Source organism: Balaenoptera ricei, chromosome 1, assembly GCF_028023285.1.
Source record: "Balaenoptera ricei isolate mBalRic1 chromosome 1, mBalRic1.hap2, whole genome shotgun sequence".
Taxonomy (NCBI): domain Eukaryota; kingdom Metazoa; phylum Chordata; class Mammalia; order Artiodactyla; family Balaenopteridae; genus Balaenoptera; species Balaenoptera ricei.
The window spans coordinates 150,243,655-150,265,534 of record NC_082639.1 but is presented as its reverse complement, the minus strand read 5'-3'; the positions used below and the strand labels follow the sequence as shown (position 1 = coordinate 150,265,534).

The following is a 21,880-nucleotide window of genomic DNA, read 5'->3' as shown; positions in this document are numbered from 1 at the left end:
TCATTGGGGTGCATGTATCTTTTTTAATTAGATTTTTCATCTCTTCTGGATATATGCCCAGGAGTGGGATTGCTGGATCATATGGTAGTTCTATTTTTAGCTTTTTAAGGAACCTCTATAATGTTCTCCATAGTGGCTGCACCACTTTACATTCCAACAGTGTAGGACGGTTCCTTTTTCTCCACACCCTCTCCAGCATTTATTATTTGTAGACTTTTTGATGATGGCCATTCCGACTGGTGTAAGGTGATACCCCATTGTAGTTTTGATTTGCATTTCTCTAATAATTAGTGATGTGGAGCATCTTTTCATGTGCTTGTTGGCCATTTGTATGTTTTCTTTGGAGAAATGTCTATTTAGGTCTTCTGCCCAGTTTTTGATAGGATTGTTTGTCTTTTTGATATTGAGCTGTATGAGCTGTTTGTATATTTTAGAGATTAATCCCCTGTCGATCATGTCATTTGCAAATATTTTCTCCCATTCTGTAGGTTGTCTTTTCATTTTGTTTATGGTTTCCTTTGCTGTGTCCCTGTAAATTTTAGAATAACTTCTATGTCTACAAAAATATTGTTGGGATTTTGGTAGAAATTGCTTTAAACCTGTAGATCAATTTGAAGGGGAATTGACATCTTTGAGTCTTCTAATCCATGAACACAGTGTGTCTTTCATTTACTTAGTTCTTTGATTTCATTCGTCAGCGTTTTGTAGTTTTCAAAGCCTGTTTTCTTAGATTTACACCTATGTATTTAATTTTATTGGAGTGACAGTAAATGGTATTACATTTTAATTTTAGTGTCTCTGGATTCATTACTGGTGTATAGAAACATAATCAATTTTTGTATGTTTATCTTGTATCCTGTGACCTGGTTAAATTAACTTATTTCTAGTTTTGTTTTGTTTGTTTGTTTGTTTTGTAGATCCCCTGGGGTTTACTATGTAGAAAGCCGTGTCATTTGCAAAAAGGGAGAGTTTTACCTCTTACTTTCTGTTATACACACTTTTAATTTCCTTTTCTTGTCTTATTGTGCTGGCTAGAACTCCCAAGTGCTATGTTGAAAAGAATGGTGACAGCAGACATTCTTGCCTTGTTCCCAATCTTAGGGGAAATATTCAATCTTTTACTGTTAAGTATAATGTTAACAATAGGTTTCTTTAGAGATGCACTTGTCAAGTTAGGGAAGTTTCCCTCTAGTCCTATTTTTGATAATTTTTATCATAAATGAGTGTTGCATTTTGTCAAATGCTTTTTCTGTATCAAATGATATAATTATTGATTTTTCTTCTTAGCCTATTAATATGGTGGATTGCATTGATTGATTTTTGAATATTGAATCTGCCTTGTATCCCTAGAATTAATTTCATTTGGCCATGTTTTATAATTCTTTTTATATATTGCTGAATTTTATTTGATAATGTTTTGTTAAAGATTTTTGTATCTGTATTCATGAGGGATATTGGTCTGTAGTTTTCCTTTCTTTGCACTGTCCTCTGGTTTTGTTATTGGGGTAATACTAGCTTCATAAAATGAATTGAGAAGCATTCTTTCCTCTTCTATCGTCTAGAAGACCTTAGGGAGAATTGGTGTTAACTTTTACTTTATACACTTGATAGGATTCTCCAGTGAAACAATGTGGGCCTAGAGATTTCTTTTTGTGGAGTTTTTAAGTTACAAATTCAATTTCCTTAATAATTACAGGGCTATTAAAATAGTCTGTTTCATACTGAGTGAGTTGTGCTAGCTAGTGAGTTTTGAGGAATTATTTCATTTCATATAAATTGTCAGATTTAGGTGTGGAGAATTGTCCATAGTATTCCCCTATTATCTTTTTGATGTCTGCACAGTCTGCAGTGATATCTCCTGCTTTATTTATGATTAGTAATTTGTGTTTTCTTTCTTTTTCTCTTTGTCTATTTTATTAGAGGACTGTCAATTTTATTGATCTTCTCAAAGAATCAGCTCTTTGGTTAACTGATTTTCTCTATTGTTTTTGTAATTTCAATTTTATTGATTTCTCCTCTTATCTTTATTATGTTCTTTTTTCTCCTTGCTTTGAATTTATTTTGCTCTTTTCCTAGGTTGTTGAGGTCAAGGCTTAGATGATTGATTTGAGGCTTTTCCTTTTTTCTAATTGATGATTTAGTGCTATAAATTTCTCTCTCAGTGCTGCTTTAGCTGTGACCCACCAATTTTATACATTGTATTTTTCTTTTAATTCAGTTCAATGTACTTTTTGATTTCCCTTAGGATTTCCTTTTTGACCTATGGATTATTTATAAGTGTTTAATTTCCAAGTGTTTAGAGATTTTACTCTTATTTTTTATTGATTTCTAGTTTGATTCCACTGTGGTCAGAGAACACACCCTGTATGATTTTAATTCTTTAAGGGTTGAGTCTATCTTGGTTTCATGGGAGGTTGAAAAGAATGTATATTCTATTGTTGGGTGGAGTAAAAATGTCATTAGATCCTGTTCATTGATGGTATTATTGAGTTCTTCTGTATCCTTTCTGATTTTCTGTCTAGTTGTTCTATCAATTGTTGAGAGAGGGGTGTTGAAATCTCCAACAATAATTGTTGGTTTGTCTATTTTCCTTTCAGTTCTATCAGTTTTTGCTTCACATATTTTGCAGTCTTGTAGTTTGTCACATACACATTTAAGACTGCTATGTCTTCTTGGTAACTTGACCCTTTTATCAATATATAACGTCTCTCAGTGTCCCTGGTAATTTTCTTCATTCTAAAGTATATTTTATATGATATTAATATAGCCATTCTTGCCCTTATTTGATTTATGTTTTTCTGTCCTTTTACTTTCAACCAGTCAATATACCTTATATTTGAGGTTTCTTTTAGATGACATTGAGTTGGGTCTTTTTTTTTCTCATCAAAGATTTAGTTTATTGTTACAAAATTTAAAGTTTTGACAGCTTCAATTAAACTTTCCTATAGACCATAATATTTTATTTACTTATTTATTAAAAAATTTTAATTTTATATTGGAGTATCATTGATTAACAATGTTGTGTTAGTTTCGAGTGTACAGCAAAGCAATTTAGTTATACATATATAAGTATCTATTCTTTTTCAAATTCTTTTCCCACTTAGGTTATTACAGAATATTGAGCAGATTTCCCTGTGCTATACAGTAGGTACTTGCTGGTTATCTATTTTAAATATAGCAGTGTGTACCTGTCAAGCCCAAACTCCCAATCTATCCCTCCCTCCACCCATCCTTCCTGGTAACAATAAGTTCGTTCTCTAAGTCTGTGAGTCTGTTAATCTGTTCAGCCAGTCTATTTAAGTATGTTTAGACCATTTATGTTTAATATAATTATTGATATTTTAGGGTTTAAGTCTGCCATTTTTTTCCTGTTTGTTCTTTACATTTTTCATTTCTGTGTTTTCTTTTTCCTGACTTCCTGTGGTTTACTTGAACATTTTCTAGAATTCCATTTTGACTTATCTGTAGCATTTTTGAGTGTATCTTTTCATAGACCTTTTTTAGTGGTTGCTCTAGGTATTGCATTGTATATACATAACTTACTTCATTAACTGGTGTCATCATTTTACTAGTTTGAGTGAAATATGAGAACTTGTTCCCTTTTATGTCCTTTTATCCTCCTCATTTGTCATATAATTGCCTTAAATATTTCTTCTATTACAGTAGGGGTCCCCAATTCCCAGGCCACGGCCTGTTAGGAACCGGGCTGCACAGCAGGAGGTGAGCTGCTGGTGAGCAAGTGAAGCTTCATCTGCCGCTCCCCATCACTCCCCATCGCTCGTGTTACTGCCTGAACCATTCCCCCCCACTCACATTACCACCTGAACCAACCCGTGCCCCTTGGGTCCATGGAAAAACTGTCTTCCATGAAACCAGTCCCTGGTGCCAAAAAGGCTGGGGACTGCCGTATTACAGGTAGTACCACATAAGACAATGTTACAATTTTTGCTTCAATTGTTAACCAAATTTTAAAAATTGAAGAAGAGAAGGAAAGCCTACTGTATTTACTCATATTTTTACTTATTGTGCTCTTTCCTCCTGTATGACCTACCAAGGTTTCTTCTTGTATTGTTTCCTTTTTGCTTAAGGATTTCCTTTAGCCATTCTTTTAGGGTACTTCTGCTGATGACAAATTATCTTAGTGTCCCTTTGTCTGAGAATGTCTTGGTTTTCCCTTCATTCTTGAAGAATATTTCATTGAGTATGGGATTCTTGGTGATAGGGTTTTTTTCAGCACCTGAAAAATATTGTGCAACTTCCTTCTGTTCTTCATAGTTTCTGATAAGAAATCAGATCTCATTCTAATTGTTTTTCTTCTATAGATAGGTATTGTTTTCTTTGGCTGCTCTTGAGATATTTTCTCTGTCTTTTGTTTTAAGAATTTTAATAATGATGTGTTTTGGTGTGAATTTTGGGGGGGATTTATCTTGTTTGAGTTTCATTCAGATTCTTGATTCTGTCAGTTTATGTCTCTTGCCAAATAAGAAGTTTTCAGCTATTATTTTTTTTGCATGCTTTTCAGCCTCATCCTCTTTTTACTCTCCATCTAGGACTACAAGGACATGGATATTGGATATTTTGTTATAGTCTTACAAATCCCTCAAGCACTGTTCATTGTTTAGCCTATTTTCTCTTTTTTTTTTCAGATTGAGTAATTTATATTGTTCTATCTTCCAATTCACTGTATCCTTTCTGTCTTCTCCATTCTGCTGTTGATTTTATTTATTGAATTAAAAAATTTAATGAAGTATAGTTGATTTACAATGTTGTGTTAATTTCTGCTGTACAGCAAAGTGATTCAGTTATACATATATATACATTCTTTTTCATATTCTTTTCCATTATTGTTTAATCTCAGGATAGTGAATATAGTTCCCTGTGCTGTACAGTAGTACCTTGTTGTTTATCCAGCTGAACTTTTTATTTTGGTTATTTGTATTCTTCAGTTCTAAAATTTCCACAGAGTTCTTCTTTATATCATCTTTATATTCCATTGATGAGATGTTCTATTTATTTGCTGAGTTTTTCTTTTTTCATTTGTTTCAAACGTGTTTATAATTGCTTATTGTAGCATTTTTATCATGGCTGTTTTAAATTTTTTTTCAGATACTTTTAACCTCTCTGTCATCTTGGTGATGACATCTGTTGATTTTCTTTTTCTTATTCAGTTTGAGATATTCCTCAAGTGATTTTCAATTGAAACTTAGACATTTTTGTATTATGTTATGAGACTCTGGATCTTATTTAAATGTTCTGTTTTCACTGGTTTTGCCTGATGCCATTCTGGTAGGGAAAGGAGAAGTTTGCCTTGTTACTGCCAGTTGCAAGTGAAAGTCCAGTTTTCCCACTCAGCCTCCATTGACATGTGAGAGAGCTGCCTCCTCATTACTGTTGGGTGAGAATGAAAATTCCTGCTCTCCACATGGTCTCCATTGACACCATGGTGTGGTGGTCTTATTAACACTGGGTGATAGTGAAAGTCCTGGGTCTCTACTGGACCTCCTTTGATGCCACCCCAGTGGAGAAATGTTTGGGTGCCTTGTTACAGCCTTGCTAAGGTGGAATTCTGGGCTCCCCCTTTGCCCTTTGCTGGCATGGGTAGGAGTGGGGTTATAGTGTTTCTGTGTTGTTTGGTAGAGTAGAATGGTTATTATCTAAAATGTTTTTCTATTGCTAGGCTTTCCCCTCTCCTGATTCTTTGACTAGAGAGAGCAGACTTTTGTTGAGACTTCTTTGGTCTGTGCCTATTGTCATTTCTGAGTTGGTAGCTTCTTCAGCTCAAAGTCTGGTATATCTGAGGCAAAAAGAAAACCCACAGAACTCATCAATGGGTTACTCCTTGGGTTCCAAGGTCCTTAGCCAATCTGCCATACTCTCTCCATCTTTCAGAGTTTTCTTATGTTTGTTTTATATATAATATATGTTTAAATATGTTCATATTTATATAGCTTATATAAATATATATTCATATTTATATATGTTTGTTTTATATGTAATGTCCAGGGTTTTTAGTTTTTCTTGGCGAGAGAAATAAGGAAAAGTACATCCATTCCATCTGTCCAGATGTGGAAGCATTCCTCATTGATTTTTAGGATTTCATCTAATATCCAAATATTTACACTTTTTCTCTTACTTGTATTGCAAGTATTTTCTCTCAGATGTAACTTTTCTTTTAATTTTGCTTTTGAAGTCTTTGACCATTTCGTTCATAGGAATTTTTAAGGAGACTCTTTTTTGTTTTTTTTAAATGGGTGAGAGAAAAGTAGACAATTAAAATAGAAAGAAATATGACTGGCTAACAACTGGTATGTGAAATTTGATATCAATGAGTTCAATCTGAAGAAAAATGATGGAATTATAGGGATGCTACAAATGTTAAGGTTCAAAATGTAAAAGCCCCGATGAAAAAAATTTAGTGAAGTATCAGTCAATCCATGGTTTCCTGTGCTAATAAGGAACTTTAAAAATATATGCAATTCTGGAAATTTTTTCATCCTACTGTGACGTCTCTAATTGTTAAAAAAAAATTTATAAATCAAATTTTACAAGGAATATCATGGAGATGTTAGAGATTCTTTTAAAACTAGAGATGTACAAAATCTGTTTTATTATATTTTTGCTATTTTTGTGCAATTCACAAAAGAGACACAAAATTAAAACACCGAAAGTACTTAGATAAGAATTCCTTTTTTAGGTGTAGAATTCTTAGTACTCTAAGTAAGATAAGTAGTCTCTGTGAGAGCTAAATGGTCTTTTTAGGGTATAATAGAACCATACTGTAATTTACTAAATGCATCAAATTACTAGGCCCCATTAAAGAAAGAAATATTATCTAAATATAAGTTTCCTTTTAAGATAATGGCTTACTTTTCCTGTTTCCCAAGATGCCTTCAGCTGCTTATGTGCTTTTAATATGTAGTATTTATTTTGCAACACAATGCTCTTGAGAATTCGTAGCATATCTAGTTTCCCCAGAAAAGTATTTTAGAGGATTACGTTGCTTGGTTTTGTGTTACTGGCCTCACATAATCACATATACTGTATTATTTGACTGGATGAAAATAACCGTGGAAGGTTTGGGAAATTTTATGGATGGTAATGCAGATATCTATTTCACCATTGTATCTGCAGTTGGCATTCAATTTCTCCAAGGAAAGGGGACATAGGCACTGGATTAATCTCTAAACCTAATTTCAGCATTGTTCATAATAAAATGTTACCCAAACTATAAACTATCAGGAAGATTACCTTGATTCATGTTTGCATCTACCTGTCTATTTTCTGAGACAGTTGTTAGTGCAACATGAAAGATGGGTAGGACTAATAAAGACAAGCAGATGACTGGATTAGCCACAGTTGGCTGGAAAGTTTTCATCTCAAGTTATAGAATCTGAAATACCAATCAAATATCTTTATGTCATGATGTAGGTATAAAGTAAAAGGAATGATAATTACTGAATTGTGGAAAAGTGGTGATATAACTGAAAAGGAACATTTCTTAAACAAACAGTATGTCTCACTGTACTGGAATATGGTATTTGAATAGAGAATTTTAGTTTGGAATCATATGGCCATTTTTATTGGTAAAATATTAACAATTTCATATGGCTCAATCAACACAAATTGCCTAATGTGACCATATATATTAGGCAAAACATTTTAGAATAGCAAAATCCTAGATTGTGACGGGTGAGTAGGGGTGAGGTTGGGGAAAGTAGGTGTAGTGTGTTGGATCACATGATACAGGAAACAAAAATTCAACTCTTCTGAACCACAGGAGAGCAAGTTTTAAAATGCTGAACTTTACTTCTAGGCCAACTATCAAACCTTCACCTCCACTCCACCCTCACCAGCAACTCTGTGCAGATGTGTTCAGAGGTGTGAGAGTCAATCAACCCAGAGGAAGAAGAACCAGTCATTCCTAGCATGATAGGGATCTACAAATGGTGCTGAAACAGCATGAAAACATAGCATGGAAAACAGAAAAAGTAATCATGGAAAGATACAGAACTACAATAAAAGGAGTAGTGCATCATATCTATTCCTATTCTGGTGTATGACTGTTTATATTTATTTGGCACTTTAATAATTCCCAGAAAGCTCTGATTTTTTTTTTCATAGACAGATCTGTGTGCTGTACTTACTGTATCACTTGAGAACTGGTTTGGATTTATGAACTAACATAGATCAGTGAGGGACAAAACCACAGTTCTCTATTTGAAATGTAGCTGGGTTTCTAGAATTAGCTGTTCTAGTTGCTGGCACAAGCAGCCCATGTAAGTTTTAAAAATTATACAACCTTCTGTATCTAAATTTCTGTTAGTTGTTTTTTGCCAAATATGATATCTTTGGTGTATTATTAAGAAGAAGTGCATCACGGACTACAAAGTGCTCCTGAATATGGAGCACTGACTATACACAATAGAGAGATAAAAGGAAAAGTAGCACAAAACACAGTCATTTGTTTCTTTTACTGTGTGCAGTTAATTGTCTCTGTGCATGTTCACTCTAGTTAAAGAGGGAATGCATGAAAGACATGAAACCAGATAGAATTTTGGAGTTATCCTCAAGGAGCTTCCCTTGTTCACTAGGGAACATACATGGAGAGCAACTACTGCACATGGTAAATAAAATAAAACTTTAACGTACAGTTATAAATCCCAAAGAAATGTGTCACAATGTCCAGTAGAAAGGGGTTGAATTTATACCTTTGGCTGTCTCTGAGTGACTCTAAAATAATGCCTGGAGCTGACTTTTAAGAGAACACCCAGATAGCAACAACTAGTTGAAAATCAACACTCATATGGAAGAGAAGGTATTAAAAAGGAAAACAATTCTGAAGTGAGTCTGGGGTGGGGGGGAAGCATGGATCATTACAGGCACTCATTTCTTTCTACAAAGTTCCTTTCTGTCAAAAAGATTAACTGATTTAAAAGATTTCAACTTATTTTTCCTTAAGAGACTATTCACTGCCTACCGTATGTCACTCAAATTAAAATTTAAACAACCACTGAAAAGATCAATTCTATACTAATTGAGACCTCGCGAAGAATCCAAGATTATTTTTTGCATTTAGTGCACTTTCAAAGTATGTCGATTGTGATTCCATTTTCATACACTGCACACATTTCACTACCACAAACCTATCATGTAAAATAATGCAAAACCAAACATCAGGATGCCGACATTGTCTATGTATAAAAAGATAATACTAGAAAAAAAGTTATGGCAAATCTTCAAAAAAGTAGTCAGCCTGATTCCACCACAATTTGAATAACTTTAAAACCACATCACATGCATTTCAGAGAGGTCCTCTGCTACTGATTTGGTTATTGGAAAATGGTTAAATGCACATGAATATTATTAGGAAATCTTGAGGAAGCTACCACTACTAAGATTCAAATACATTATTATAATTATTTTAGATAAAATCAAATCGGTTGCAAATACATTTCTTTGAGAGCAGATTTCTGATTTATTTCTTAGAGGTTTCAACCATGTTGTCAAAATAAGTGCAAACATTCATCATCCTACTGAACATATTTTCCTAATCATTCCTCTCCATAGGCAAATGCAAACTCAGTAAAACAAAGAAAGACAGCTTCTTCCCCACTGCCTGACATGGGCATCCAACTCTACTGGCCAGATAGCAGTTATGCAGATTGCAGTACATATGATGCAGATTGAATGAATGAAGTGGTTGTTTGCAAAATCAGCTTGGCAAACTGCAGTGTACTAACCATGGTGTGGGATTTCAGCCTCTCAATATTTTCCCATATATAATATTCATTTTCAAATATCAAGACAGGGCTGATGAAATATTCTCAGTAGCCAGTAAGATTTCAAAAATATTTTCTGCTTTTTTAATGTTTTTAACTAATCTCTGCCCATCTCTTTCTTGACAAATAACCTTGGTTTCAATTTTATAGATAAAATTGAGCTCTGTATCACTTACATGTCTTAGTTTTCCTCCTTGCCACCTCTAAAATCCCTATGTATAGATTCTACTAGACCTTTGTGCACTTCTTTTCTAGGTAAAAACTGTCCATTGTCCTTGCTAAGTCCAAACTGATATCTGAGCTAATGATTCCATTTTGTGTGTCCTCCCACTTGATTACACTGTGTGTAATCCCCAGTCTCTTTCAGGTCTTCACTTTTGCCTTCTCTGCTTGTTCCACCTCCTCTGCCTCTAAACATGTCAAGTTTTCTGTTACAACATATTTTTCCTTGATCCTGCCACCATCTCAAGTTGTAAGTATCTTATGATATTGAGCATCTTTTCATATGCCTGCTGACTATCTGTATGTCTTTGGAAAAATATCTACTCAGGTGTTCTGCCCATTTTTAATTGGGTTGTTTGTTTTTCTGATATTGAGTTGTATGGATATTATCCCCTTACTGATCATATAATTTGCAAATATTTTCTTCCGTTCAGTAGGTTGCTTTTTCATTTTGTCGATGGTTTCCTTTGCTGTACAGAAGCTTTTAAGTTTAGTTAAGCCCCACTTACTTATTTTTGCTTTTGTTTCCTTTGCCTTAGGAGACAGATCCACAATAATATTTTCATTATTTATGTCAAAACGTGTTCTGTCTATGTTTTCTTCTAGGAGTTTAATAGTTTCCGGTCTTACATTTAAGTCTTTAATCCATTTTGAGGTTTTCTTTTATTTTTTTTTGGCTGCGTTGGGTCTTCGTTGCTGCGTGTGGGCTTTCTCTAGTTGCAGGGAGCGGGGGCTACTTTTCGTTGCGGTGCATGGGCTTCGCATTGCGGTGGCTTCTCTTGTTGCGGGGCACAGGCTCTAGGCGTGTGGGCTTCAGTAGTTGCAGCACACGGGCTCAGAGTAGTTGCGGCATGCAGGCTCTAGAGCACAGGCTCAGTAGTTGTGGTGCATGGGCTTAGTTTCTCCGCGGCATGTGGGATCTTCCCGGACCAGGGAGTGAACCTGTGTCCCCTGCATTGGCAGGCGGATTCTCAACCACCACACCCCCAGGGAAGTCCCTGAGTTTATTTTTGTATATGTGTGAGAAAATGTTCTAATTTCATTCTTTTACATGTAGCTGTCCAGTTTTCCCAGCACCACTTATTAAAGAGACTGTCTTTTCTCCAATGTATATTCTTGCCGCCTTTGCTGTAGGTTAATTGACCTTAGGTGTGTGGGTTTATTTCTGCACTCTCTATTCTGTTCCATTGATCTATGTGTCTGTTTTTGTGCCAGTACCATGTTGTTTTCATGACTGTAGCTATGTAGTATAGTCTGAAGTCAGGGACTGTGATAACTCCAGCTTTGTTCTTTTTTTTAAAAATAAATTTATTTATTTATTTATTTTTGGCTGTGTTGGGTCTTCGTTGTTGCGCATGGACTTTCTCTAGTTGCAGTGAGTGGGGGCTACTCTTCGTTGCGGTGCGTGGGCTTCTTATTGCGGTGGCTTCTCTTGTTGCGGAGCATGGGCTCTAGGTGCGCGGGCTTCAGTGGTTGCAGTACACAAGCTCAGTAGTTTTGGCTCGCAGGCTCTAGAGCACAGGCTCAGTAGTTGTGGTGCATGGGCTTAGTTGTTCCACGGCATGTGGGATCTTCCCGGACCAGGGAGCGAACCTGTGTCCCCTGCATTGGCAGGCAGATTCTTAACCACTGTGCCACCAGGGAAGTCCCTCCAGCTTTGTTCTTTTTCTCTAAGGATTGTTTTGGCTATTCAGGGTCTTTTATGGTTCCATATAAATTTTAGGATTTTTTGCTCTAGTTCTGCAAAAAAATGTCATGGGTATTTTGATAGGGATTGCATTAAATCTGTAGATTTCTATGGTTTGTATGGACATTTTAACAATATTAATTCTTCCAATTCATGAACAAAGGATATCTTTCCATTTCTTTGTATCATCTTCAATTTCCTTCATCTATGTTTTATAGTTTTCAGAGTATAGGTCCTACATCTCCTTGGTTAAGTTTATTCCTAAGTATTTTATTCTTTTTGATGCAATTTTAAATGGGATTGTTTTCTGGCTTTTCTTTCTGATTGTTCAATATTAGTGTATAGAAAAGCCATAGATTTCTGTATATTAACCTTGTTTCTGCAACTTTACTGAATTTATTTATTAGTTCTAAGAGTTTTCTGATGGAGATGTTAAGGTCTTCTATATATAGTATCATGTCATCTGCAAACAGTGATAGTTTTACTTCTTCCCTTCCAATTTGGATGCTTTTTATTTCTTTTTCTTGTCTGATTGCTGTGGCTAGGACTCCCAATATTATATTAAATAGAAGTGGTGAGAGTGGGCATCCTTTTCTTGTTCCTGACTTTAGAGGAAAAGCTTTCAGCTTTTCAATATTGAGTATGAGGTTAGCTGTGGTTTTGTCATAAATGGCCTTTATTATGTAAAGGTATGTTCCCTCCATAAAAATTTGATGAGAGATTTTGTCATGAATGGATGTTGAATTTTATCAATTGCTTTTTTCTGCATCTATTGAGATGATCATGTAATTTTCCCCCTTCATTTTGTTAATGTGGTGTATCAGTTGATTGACTTGCTGATATTGAACCATTCTTACATGACTGGAATAAATGCCACTACATCATACTGTACAATCCTTTTTATATATTGTTGAATTCAGTTTGCTAATATTTTGTTAAGGATTTTTACATCTATATTCATCAGAGATGTTGATTTGTAATTTTTTTGTAATGCTTTTGGTTTCAACATCAGGGTAATTGTGGCCTCATAGAATAAATTTGGGAGTGTTCCCTCCTCTTCAGTATTTTGGAATAATTTAAGAAGGATAGGTATTAGCTCTTCTTTATATGTTTGGTAAAATTCCTCTATGAAGCTGTCTGGTTCTGACTTTTGTTTGCTGGGAGTGTTTTGATAAGTTATTAGTGATAAGTTCATTATTAGTGATAAGTCTGTTCAGATTGTCTATTTCTTCCTGATTTGGTCTTGAAAGATTGTATGTTTCTAGAAATTTATGCATTTCTTCTAGGTTGTGCAATTTGTTGGCATATAACTGTTTGTAATATTCTCTTATGATTGTTTGTGTCTCTGGGATACTGGTTGTAATTTCTCTTCCTTCATTTTTAAAAAATTTTATTTCTTTGGATCCTCTCTCTCTCTCTTTTTTTTCTTAACGAGCATGGCTAAATGCTTATCAATTTTGTTTATCTTTCAAAAAACCAGCTCTTGGTTTCACTGATCTTTTCTATTTTTCTTTTTTGTCTCTATTTAATTTATTTCCTCTCTGATTTTATTATTTCCTTCTTTCTGCTTTACACTTTGTTCTTCTTTTTCTAATTTCTTTAGATGGTAGATAGGTTGTTTATTTGATATTTTTCTTATTTCTTAAAGTAGACTTCGAACTGCTTTTGCTTTATCCCATAGATTTTGGAAAGTTGTATTTTTACTTTCATTTGTCTTGAGATTTTTCCTGATTTCCCCTTTGATTTCTTCATTAACCATTGGTTTTTAAGTAGCATGTTGTTTAGTCTCCATGTGTTTTTGTTTTTCCCACTTTTCATCCTGTGGTTGATTTCTAGTTTCATACTGTTGTGTTTAGAAAACATGCTTGATATAATTTTTTATATCAAGGGAATGAGGTGATATCTCATTGTAGTTTTGATTTGCATTTCTGTAAGAATTACTGATGCTGAGAATCTTTTCATGTGCCTTTAGGCCATTTTTATGTCTTCTTTGGAGAAATGTCTATTTAGATCTTCTGCCCATTTTTTTGAGGGGGTTGTTATTTTTTTTTTTTTTTGATATTGAGCTGTATGAGCTGTTTGTATATTTTGGAGATTAATCCCTTTTCATTGCATTGTTTGAAAATTTTATCCCATTCTGTAGGTTGTCTTTTTGTTTTGTTTATAGTTTCCTTTGCTGTGCAAAAGCTTTTAACTTTTATTAGAGCCCATTTGTTTATTTTTGTTTCCGTTTCTACTACTCTAGGAGACAGATCCAAAAAGATATTGCTGTGATTCATGTCAAAGTGTGTTCTATGTTTTCCTGTAGGATTTTTATAGTATCTGGTAGGTCTTTAATCCATTTTGAGTTTACATTTGTATATGGTGTTAGAGAATGTTCTTCATATGATCCAGCAATTCCACTCCTGGAGATAGTTATCTGGAGAAAACTATAATAATTCAAAAAGATACATGCACCCTAGTGTTCACTGCAGCACTATTTACAATAGTTAAGACATGGAAGCAACCTAAATGTCCATTGACAGATGAATGGGCAGAAGAATGGAATATTACTCAGCCATAAAAAAGAATGAAATAATTCCATCTGTAGCAACATGGATAGACCTGAGATCATCATACTAAGTAAGCCAGACAGAGAAAGAAAAATATCATATGATAATCGTTTATATGTGGAATGTAAAAAAATGATGTAAATGAACTTATTTACAAAACAGAAATAGACCCACAGACATAGAAAGCAAACTTATGGTTACCAGAGGGGAAAGGGGGGGAGGGATAAATTAGGAGTTTTGGACTAACATATACACACTATTATATATAAAATAGATAACCAACAAAGGCCTACTGTATAGCACAGGGAACTATAGTCAATATTTTGTAATAACCTATAATGGAAAAGAATCTGAAAAAGAATATATATGTGTGTATATATATAACTGAATCACTTTGTTGTACACTTAAAACTAATGCAACATTGTAAATCAACTATAATTTTAAAAAAAATGGTGGTCCTGTGACACTGTTCTACTAATGAAATGTAAGTTGGAGTCTGTTGTAGGGAGGGTTCCTGTGAAAGATTTTGCTTTCATGAAAAAAGAGGTGGATGCACAGCCTTTCCCCTTTCAGTCTGCCTTAAATGTGGGTACAATGCCTGAAGCCTCAGCAGCCCTCTTGCACCCATGAGGGAAAATACAAGAGTGTTGCAGAGACAGTCTCCCTGATATTATTGCATCCCTGAAACAAATACAAGCATCCATCTACCAACAGATTTGCGAGAAAAATCAACTCCTAATTGTTATAAGTGGGGTTTTTCTGGTATATGTAGCTGAACAAAAGCTAACTGATATGCAGCTTATTTTCCACTGTATTTCTTAATTTGATACTGCTGACATAGGAGAACACAATTTGTATAGATTGATATTGCTGAATTTTTATTAGTTCTATTAAACAATTAGTTGGTGTGTTACATTGATTTGCTTGAGATTTCTTTGTAAAAGATGAAACCATATGCAAATAATGCTAAACCGTGTCATTTCTCCCAGTCCTTATAAGAACTCTTTTTTTCTTGTTTTAGTGTGCTGGCCAAGATTCTGGAGTACCGATGGTCATTCATTCTACAAATATTTATTGAGCTTGTGTTTTATGCCAGATGCTGTACTAGCCACTGTGGCAATCAAAACTCCTCTACTATACTAAGGACGTTCTTGTCTAGTTTCTTATCTTAAAAATTCATCTAAAGTTTCTTTTTAACCATGATATTTACTGAGGTTTTTGGTAAATAGTCTTTATAAGGTCAAGGGAGTTCTATTCTATTACTAATTTCTGATGATTAGAAATTAATTTTTAAAATTGTATCAGAAACATTTCTGGATTGATTGTGATGATCATGTGAATTTTCTTCCATAATTTATTAATGCGGTGAATCACATTGATTTTTCTGAGATTTAACGATCTGTGTTCTTGCACTGAACTTCATTTGATTATGATGTATTACTGTATTTTAAAACAAACCATTGTATTCAGTTATTATTTTATTTAGTATGTATTTGCATCTACATTCTTAAGTGAAATAGCCCTATATTCTTAATTTCTTCTTGTTTTTATATTTCAATTTTGGAATCAAGATTATTTTAATCTCATAAGATAAAGTGGACTACTTTACTTATTGTTTTTTGAAACAGCTTTTTTCCCTGTAGTAGGTCATCTGTTACTTTAATGTTGGGTGGAATTCACTTGTACAATCTTCTGGATCTGTTCAAGTTTTCTATTTCTTCTAATTTGGGCATTTTATGTTTTTTCCAAAATTATGTCTATTTCTTCTAGATTATCAATGTATACTTTTTCATGTTATCTTTTTATTATTTTAAAGTATCTTTTGACATTTTGATATATAGTGTCATTTTCCCCTTTCATTATGTATCTTATTTAACTCCTTTTTTTCCCCATCTAGTTTTCAGAACTTTTCCCATCTTATTAAACCTTTCAAAGAATCTAATTTTTGTGTAGTTTATCATGTCTTAATTCTTTTGTTTTCTAATTCATTGATCCCTTATAGCTGTCAGTTTCTTCCTTCTTGTTCTTTTGGGCTTATTCCGTTGCTCTACCTTCTCAAGTTGGACATGTAGCTTATTTATTTAAAATTTTTCTTATTTAAACTATAAAATTTCTTTGAGTACTACTTTAGTGGTATCCCACAGATACTGACATGCAGTGTTTTCATTGTTACTCAGTTCTTAGCATTTAAAAATTTCCCTTATAATTTCTTCTTTAACCCAGTTATTATTTCTTAGAATATCTTTCTGTTTCCAGACAGGCCAGCTGTCTTACTTTTGTACTGTCACTTCTGGAGCAGTCTGTAAGCTCCTTGAGGGAGACACTGTGTGATTTTCCTCACTGTCTTTCCTTACAATATGCAACACAGATATTTTCTACTCCCATAAGTGTTTAATGCACTTCTATGAAAAAATTGGTAATCTACAGGAGAAAATTACTAATTTGATGTTTATATAGCATTTTGTCACTGCTGGTTATAATGATTGCTTTTCTTTTTGCCAGACTGTAAAGAATTGTCCTCTCAGGAGAGGCATACCCTAAAAATAGCCCAGCTGAAGAGATCTATTGAACAAACAAAAAGCTTAAGAACTGCAAATAGATGACTATATTCTTACTTTCGATGCAGCTATATGTTGACTTTAGTCATTGAGCAACTTTCCTCCTCCTTTCGTTATGGTAGATGCCGGCCATAAAGCTGCGAAGGGTGGAAAACTTAATGATACAGATCTGATTCTAGCTCTGTATTTATTTGTTTGCTTAACCCAATGAAGCTAAATGACTTAGAAGGAACTATAGATGCTACCATTTCTTATTTTTACATCCCATGGCTTCATATGTATGGCTACTTCACTGTCTGCTGAATATATTTGAAACTCCTCTCTCTCCACCTCAAATAGATTGTGGGGTTTATTACTTTGCTAGAAATGATGAACTAAGAGTCATTATTTCTGGATAACTGAAAGGCATAAATATGTATAAGTTCCCATTTTAAATTTTAGTTAATTAAAAAAAACCCAGAGACTAAGATATGAACAAACAAGTACATCTTAAGTCACTTACTGGCTTACTGGCACAGGGCATTCATAAATAGTTCAATATAAGAGTCTCTCCACTTCTGCTTTTATGCTGTTTATAATCCTGATCCTAACTCTTTTTTTTTTTAACATCTTTATTGAAGTATAATTGCTTTACAGTGGTGTGTTAGTTTCTGCTTTAAAACAAAGTGAATCAGTTACACATATACATATGTTCCCATATCTCTTCCCTCTTGCATCTCCCTCCCTCCCACCCTCCCTATCCCACCCCTCTAGGTGGTCACAAAGCACCGAGCTGATCTCCCTGTGCTATGCGGCTGCTTCCCACTAGCTATCTATTTTACATTTGGTAGTGTATATATGTCCATGACACTCTCTCACCCTGTCACATCTCACCCCTCCCCCTCCCCATATCCTCAAGTCCATTCTTTAGTAGGTCTGTGTCTTTATTCCCATCTTGCCACTAGGTTCTTCATGTCCTTTTTTTTTTTTTCCTTAGATTCCATATATATGTGTTAGCATACTGTATTTGTTTTTCTCTTTCTGACTTACTTCACTCTGTGTGACAGACTCTAACTCCATCCACCTCATTACAAATACCTCCATTTCATTTCTTTTTATGGCTGAGTAATATTCCATTGTATATATGTGCCACATCTTCTTTATCCATTCATCCGATGATGGACACTTTGGTTGCTTCCATGTCCTGGCTATTGTAAATAGAGCTGCAATGAACATTTTGGTACATGACTCTTTTTGAATTATGGTTTTCTCAGGGTATATGCCCAGTAGTGGGATTGCTGGGTCGTATGGTAGTTCTAGTTTTAGTTTTTTAAGGAACCTCCATACTGTTCTCCATAGTGGCTGTATCAATTTACATTCCCACCAACAGTGCAAGAGTGTTCCCTTTTCTCCACACCCTCTCCAGCATTTATTGTTTGTAGAGTTTTTGATGATGGCCATTCTGACCGGTGTGAGATGATACCTCATTGTAGTTTTGATTTGCATTTCTCTAATGATTAATGATGTTGAGCATTCTTTCATGTGTCTGTTGGCCATCTGTATATCTTCTTTGGAGAAATGTCTGTTTAGCTCTTCTGCCCATTTTTGGATTGGGTTGTTTGTTTTTTTTGTTATTGAGCTGCATGAGCTGCTTGTAAATCTTGGAGATTAATCCTTTGTCAGTTGCTTCATTTGCAAATATTTTCTCCCATTCTGAGGGTTGTCTTTTGGTCTTGTTTATGGTTTCCTTTGCTGTGCAAAAGCTTTTAAGTTTCATTAGGTCCCATTTGCTTATTTGTGTTTTTATTTCCATTTCTCTAGGAGCTGGGTCAAAAAGGATCTTGCTGCGATTTATGTCATAGAGTGTTCTGCCTATGTTTTCCCCTAAGAGTTTGATAGTGTCTGGCTTAACATTTAGGTCTTTAATCCATTTTGAGTTTATTTTTGTGTATGGTGTCAGGGAGTGTTCTAGTTTCATACTTTTACATGTACCTGTCCAATTTTCCCAGCACCACTTATTGAAGAGACTGTCTTTTCTCCACTGTATATGCTTGCCTCCTTTATCAAAGATAAGGTGACCATATGTGCGTGGGTTTATCTCTGGGCTTTCTATCCTGTTCCATTGATATATATTTCTGTTTTTGTGCCAGTACCAAACTGTCTTGATTACTGTAGCTTTGTAATATAGTCTGAAGTCAGGGAGCCTGATTCCTCCAGCTCCATTTTTCGTTCTCAAGATTGCTTTGGCTATTCGGGGTCTTTTGTGTCTCCATACAAATTGTGAAATTTTTTGTTCTAGTTCTGTGAAAAATGCCTGTGGTAGTTTGATAGGGATTGCATTGAATCTGTAGATTGCTTTGGGTAGTAGAGTCATTTTCAAAATGTTGATTCTTCCAATCCAAGACCATGGTATATCTCTCCAACTATTTGTATCATCTTTAATTTCTTTCATCAGTGTCCTATAATTTTCTGCATACAGGTCTTTTGTCTCCTTAGGTAGGTTTATTCCTAGATATTTTATTCTTTTTGTTGCAATGGTAAACGGGAGTGTTTTCTTAATTTCACTTTCAGATTTTTCATCATTAGTATATAGGAATGCAAGAGATTTCTGTGCATTAATTTTGTATCCTGCTACTTTACCAAATTCATTGATTAGCTCTAGGAGTTTTCTAGTGGCATCCTGATCCTAACTCTTATTTATGGATGACAGCCTAAAGACTGTGACCCAGAATGAACAGCTGTTCTTCTATCTCTATTGGTCACAGTAAAGAAGTCAATATGGAAACTGCCATCTCTTCTCCTCCACTCCCTCACCCTCTTATCATTACTGTTCAAAAGCTTCTGGATGCATTCATGCACATCGCATGGGCAATGATAACTGTAGAAAAGATGACCTTAATTTTGAAAGCAGATCAAAGTTCCTTGGAGGAAAGAAGAATGCCTTTGTTTCATGTAGGGAGATTGATCAGCAAAGAGACACATCCTTGGACACATATTTGAGAAAGCCTCACCTAGTCCAAGTCAGAGAACCCTCCCCCCCACAATACTTATATGTAGCTTTATATTTAGCCGTTTGTAAAAACATGTTTGTGCTTTATATTCATTTCTTTGGGTATGAAATATGTTTCCAGACATGAAAGCTCAGTTTGTATTATTGTACATATGTAGAACAACAGCCCAGTGTACAATATCTTGACTTGTAGCTGTTGTCCAAAGGACCAATGAGGTTGTAGTTTAGGGATCATGTGCATCGGAATATCTGTGTTTATTTCTTTTTTACAGGGGCATGCCTTATCATAAACAATTTGCTTTTTGTCCCATGAACATTTTCAGTTCATTCATTCATTCAACAGAGGATGCCCATGTTCTCCCTTGTATTTCTACCAGAGAAAAGTGCTACTCCTTTCCCACTGGGTGGGGGACTAGCAGAGTGAACGCTTCAGTTTTTTTCTTTTCACCTAATTAGATGGACTAACCAATTTTACTGGTTAGTGCTATTGCCTGACAATGGGGAATCTCTCTCGTGGGAAATGCCTGTGGCCTGTGTTCATGCAGGATGGTCCTACATGACTATTCTCCACAACATAGGACCCTTGTGAGGGGCTTTTTAAGGGATGAAGGACAGAGAAGGGAAAGTCTGACATTTTCCATTTTCTCCGGTTGCAAATGCTTTGCAGTCTCAACTGTTTTCAAGAACTCCCAGTGTGGCCTCAGGTTCCAATTACATTACCCAACCCAGCTTTTCAGTCTTTTTAAAAAGTTATTAGATCACTAACAAAACTGATTTTTAGATCTCTATACATCTCCCAGCATCCATTCTCTACTGGGAAAGACTTGGATGGGAGGAACGGTGTGTGTTTGACACTCCAAATCTCTAATATTATGAGATATAAAACATGTAAGTCTGCAGCCCTCAAGTAGCTTATAATGTAGTTGAGGAGGCCAGGAACGAGCATATAAAGTTCAATTAAAAATTTAAAGTATCAACTTACTGATGCAGACAGGGATTCATAAAAGACAGGAATCACTGAGTGTTGGGGTACTCAGAGTGAGATTTATATAGCAGGAGGTAGAACTCTGGAAGCAAGGTGGTTTCAAATAAATGGAGAAGCATACCAGAAGACAGAACTTGAGCCAACAGAGAAATTACAAAGGGAAGATTTGGGGACAAATATAAGGAAGCTCTTTCCAATATGGAAGACACATATTAATTTAAGATTATTGGTTCTAGGAAAGGACCAGTTAAAGTTTACCACTTTGAACAAAAAACATAGTAAACAGAAAAAAAAGTTTGAGATTTTAAATTGAAGCGAAAATTTTGAAAATAAATTGATTTCATCTTAGAGTTAACAAGATGCTTTAAAATGCTTTTAAATGCACATATGTATTTTAGAGTAAAAATAAATCAAATGATTTTTAATAAAATACTTCTGATTACATTATATGATTGTATGATTTGGTAATCTTCACAACAAATTTGACTTTTGCAACCTGATCAAAAAAATTTAATCCTTTTTTGATTATTTTCTTCTTTTCTTTTTCTTTTCCAAATTAGGATGGTCAGTGTACAGCACTGAGTTAATGATCATCCTTGTTTATTATATAGTTTAATCACTGGCCTTTGGATTCATTTATTTAATAATATAATTGGTACCCTTCAATCCATGATCCAATTCAAGAGCTATGGTGCAACTTTCATATTTATGCTCCTCTCTATTTCCTCCATCTACTTCTTCCCTTCCTGTTGTCACTATCTTGAATTTTGTGCTTATCATTCCTTTGCCTTATTTTTTTAGTTTTAATACCATATATGCTTCAATATTTTTAGTTTAATTTGCTTAAAGGTTTCATATTATATGTAGTCTTTTAGAACTTGCTTACTTCTCTAAATAAAATATTACAAAGATTTAGCCATATTACTGGATGCAGATTTAATTCATTAATTTTCATTGCTGTAAATTATTCCACTGTATGACTATACCATAATTTATCTATCTGCTCTTCAGTCAATGTATGTTTAATTGTTTCCAGTTTGGCTATTATTATCTCATGCTGCTGCAAAAATTCTTTTTGTTCACATGCACAAGATTGTCTATAGTTAA

At 34.6% G+C, this 21,880-nt stretch overlaps 1 pseudogene; it reads right to left on the bottom strand.

Moving 5' to 3' along the window:
• Positions 1-5,750: 5,750 nt before the first annotated feature.
• Positions 5,751-21,880, bottom strand: part of LOC132371090 (uncharacterized) — a 31,833-nt pseudogene continuing 15,703 nt past the window's right edge.